Source organism: Apaloderma vittatum, unplaced genomic scaffold (genome assembly GCF_000703405.1).
Source record: "Apaloderma vittatum isolate BGI_N311 unplaced genomic scaffold, ASM70340v1 scaffold3741, whole genome shotgun sequence".
NCBI classification, from domain to species: Eukaryota; Metazoa; Chordata; class Aves; order Trogoniformes; family Trogonidae; genus Apaloderma; species Apaloderma vittatum.
Window position 1 is genome coordinate 51,183 of NW_009700694.1, and position 4,177 is coordinate 55,359.

Genomic DNA, 4,177 nt, shown 5'->3' on the forward strand with positions numbered 1-4,177 from the left:
GTGAACTGGCCAGACACCACATGGGAGGTTCATAGCTCTTCTCCCAGTGTTACCGTACACCCAAAGGTGTGTGCCCAGGAAGGCTTTGCTTCCACCGCTCCAGAGCAGGCTCTACAAGAGCAGTGCTGGTCGGTGAACAGCCTGTGACAGCGAGGCAGATCACCAGAGCCACTCACTTAACAGGGATTTAGAGAGGTGGAACATCTCTCCTATGAAGACAGACTGAGAGAGTTGGGGTTGTTCAGTCTGGAGAAAAGAAGGCTCCGAGGAGACCTTATTGTGGCTTTCCGGGATCTCAAGGGGGCTACAAGAAAGCTGGTGAGGGGCTTTTTAGGATGTTGGGTAGCGATAGGACTAGAGGGAATGGCTTGAAGCTAGAGTTGAATCGGCTCAGATTGGACATTAGGAAGAAGTTCTTCCCCATGAGGATGGTGAGACACTGGCACAGGTTGCCCAGAGAGGTGGTGGAAGCCCCATCCCTGGAAGTTTTTAAGGCCAGGCTGGATGGGGCTCTGGGCAGCCTGATCTAGTGGGGGATGTCCCTGTCCATGGCGGAAGGGTTGGAACTGGATGATATTTAAGGTCCCTTCCAACCCTGACAATTCTATGATTCTATGATTTTAGAGATGCTTTGCAGCTGAGTTTCTACTGGCTTTCTAGATTTTGAGCATGAGGACCATCTTTTGAGGCTTGCTTCCATGGGCTCAGGAGTCTTCTGTTCTGGAACCATGAGCAGGTGGTTGCTGGGGACTAGCTAAAGGGGTGCATTTCAAGTGAGTGGCCTCCCAGTGGCACATTTACTCCAAACGCCTTTGCTCAAGTTGGTTTGAGTCACTCTAGGAGTGAAGGAAGACAGGGTGAATTAAAGCTACTTTTACCAGTTAAAAAACATTAGTTTAGCTAAGCCGGTTAAGACAGATAAACTGCTCAGAGCATCACTTGGCAAACTCTGAAAACCCCTGCTGATAGTAATTCACATTTTTAGTTCTTTTTATGCAACTCTGTCTGTGTTGTTGGGTTTTTTTAAGCGAATGGAAGTGCTCAGTAGAGATAGACCAAAGGTCATTTCTGGTTCCTTTCCTCATGTTCAGCTGCTTTTCCTGTGGACAGATAGGATCAGGATTTCGACAGATGTAGGCTGCCTTAACTGCACTGACTTGACAAGAACTATGCCAGTGGGGTTTTTTTTAAATGCAGACACTGAAAAAAGCATGAGAAAGACCTTGGAGGAAACATTATAGATTTCTGAGGTAAGGAAAGGACCTCTTATCCATTGGGCCCTCCCTGCACTGTGCATGGAAATGTCTTCTTTTGCCCGGTGTACAGTGGTTTGTGTTAAGGTGGGAACCTGTTCATCCTTTGACTTTGGGAGTAGCATGCTCATTTAGGGTCCAGAGGTTCTTGTCTTGTTCTTGGCTCTCATCAGCCAGCTGTGAGAGTGTCTCTTCGGACTATAGCTTGACTATCTGTAAAATGGTTGTTTATGGTCTTTGTGAAGCATTTCGAGAGTCACAGGCTGGACACACTGTAAAAGAACAAGTATTTATTGGAATAATTGTGCAAATGACTTAAAACCCGCCGCCTATTAAGAACAATAGACATTAAGCTTTTACTGACATTTGGCTTTACGAGTATTCAGTCATTTCTCCACACCACATAGGTTAAACCTAATGTGGCTTGAGCAGTGGTTCAGCATCTCTTAAAAGTGTTGGTTTTCTGGGCCAGAAGTTTTATAGCTGATCTTCAGAGAACATCTGCTGTGTTTGAGATACATTGGATCTGCAGCATGCAAAAAATAGATTTGCCGTTTCTTGAAAGGATCAGACTCAATGCTCAGATGTCACTTATCTGGTCTCATCTGTAGCCAGGAACATGAATAGAAATGCCAGGCAAAATTTTCAATCAGAAACAGTGGGCATGAGAAACCCATGTGCAAGCTAACCCCAGCCAAATCCTCTTCTTCACAAATGAAAAGCTATTATTTCTTTTCTAGTTTGTATTTTGCCACCCAGCACTGGAGGAAATCCTTCAGGTACTGAAAAGCAAGGGTAAATGTGCAGAAGTTAGCAAAGCTGGATGCCAATACACCAGCCAAGGAGCTATTTGATGGCAACCATCAAGTAGCCCAGCAACTCACCTACCAGTGCTTGAACCCACTGCAGAGCAGTTGAGGTCACAGAGCCCAGAGGTCACACCTCAACCCCGCCTTCCCCTTTCCTCCAAAGCTTTGCACTGTTCAGACACTCCATCTGGACACAGTTCAGGTACATGTCATGGCCATTCCTTTCCCTGCCCAGGACCTCACTAGCATGGGGAAGGCAGCTGCGTCATGGGTCAGGGCGCGAGCAGAGCAAGGTGCAGGCAGCCCCTGAGAGTGCTTGCAGTGCTGTGCTCAATGCTTGGCCCCGCGGTGATGTTCACCTCTGCCCTTACTGCTCTTCAAATCCCACCACAGAGTACAGTCCTGGCACTAAAAAGCTGTGAAGTGACCACATTTCTCTAAAACTACATCTGACAAGATTGCACAGGACCAGTCACGTTGATAGTTCATTCTAAAGCGCTAATATGTGTTTAATGACACCAAATTTTCTGCAATGCTAATTGGTATACTAATAGCCTTCATAATAGCATATATTAGTAGCATTATTACTTGCTTATGTAGCATTCTGCACCTTCCCTGTGCTATGGCAGCAGTAACTAATGAATGCACACTCTAAGACACTCATCCACCTGGTGTTGATTTCTCTGAGTAAAGATTTAACCAGGAAAGTGAGTTGCGAGCTCAGTGTGGGAGTGGGCATGAGAAAGATTTGATGCTCTTTTGGAGTTACAGATCAACTTGCAATTTCTGCTGATACAGAAATCAGTTTAAAAATAATTCCACCTGGGCCATTTGTGTGCCTGCTGCTGCAGACCCAGCCAAGAACAGCAGACTTGCTGCACAAGCCAAGCTGCTGAGAGGTAGGAATTCAAGATGGGGAGATGCCAATGTGCTGTCTTTCAAATGGTCTTTTCCTTCCATTCTCCATATGACTAAAAAAAGTTGGCAAGAACAGATGAAGTGAACGATATTACTGGGTTACTGTATCAGTTTTAGGGTGTCTCGTGAAAGCAGCTCACCAGCAGCCTCATATGTGTAGACACTGGGGAAAAGTAGAAAACCAAGCCTAAGATTATTTTAGCTCTCCTGTTTGGCCTTGAATGTTCTGTTTTACCCAAAATACCATGCAATCACAGGCCAAATCTATCAAGTCAGCAAGGTAAAATGTTAGCACTATAGCCAGTAGAAGCAAGAAGAAAACTAAATTCTACAGCTTGCCGCTGACATTGACCACAGCCCCTGAGTAAATGCTCTAACCATTCACAGCAAAGGCTATAAATGCTTTTGAGGCTGTTACTCAAAAGACAGTTGTCAGCACCTCTGACATGAGCCCATACTTGGGTAATGCTGTGGACCCTCAGTGGGGACAGATGTTGGCCAGACTTGTGCTGAGTGTTTGCTCAGGTTGGATATTTGACTTTTGCTGTCTACTTGTTATATACTTGGTCCACACAACGAGCACCAATACCTTGACATCCTACACAGACCATCCCTTACTGGCACCACCACTCTTCCTGTGCCCATTTAAGAATTCAGTTAGCATCAGAGAGCTGGTGCTAATTTTAGGCACTCTGTTATTCTAAGTTCTATTTTCACTCATAGCAACTCCCAGGATGACGTGTGTGGAATATTGGTTTGACAGTCACCTGGACTTCTTCCTTTGGCTCAATGTTGATAGTCAGTCTTTTGCCTTTCCCTACCCGTCTGCTGAGACAAGTGATCCCAGCACACAAGTCCCACATGACTGTTTTCCCATTTTTCCCCCTTTCACATACTTCCCATCTCCTTCCTCTCCTGCCCCAAAAGCATCTGAGGCCACAGCAGCTGCTTTGAGCAGAACCTGTAACTGTTACCTGGGCTGCCACTAAAAACATTGAGACGCTTTGCAAAAATTACACCAGGAAATTTAGGGACTGAACTGGCAGTTGAATACTATTTTTCACATACCAGCTAGAAGTTTTTCCTATTGATTGGCCTATTCTAAAATACTCATGGTCAAATTCCGAGCTGGTGTAAAACAGAGAAGTCCCACTGAAGCCTCTGATTTGTTTTCCAAATGATTTAAGTATTCAGCAG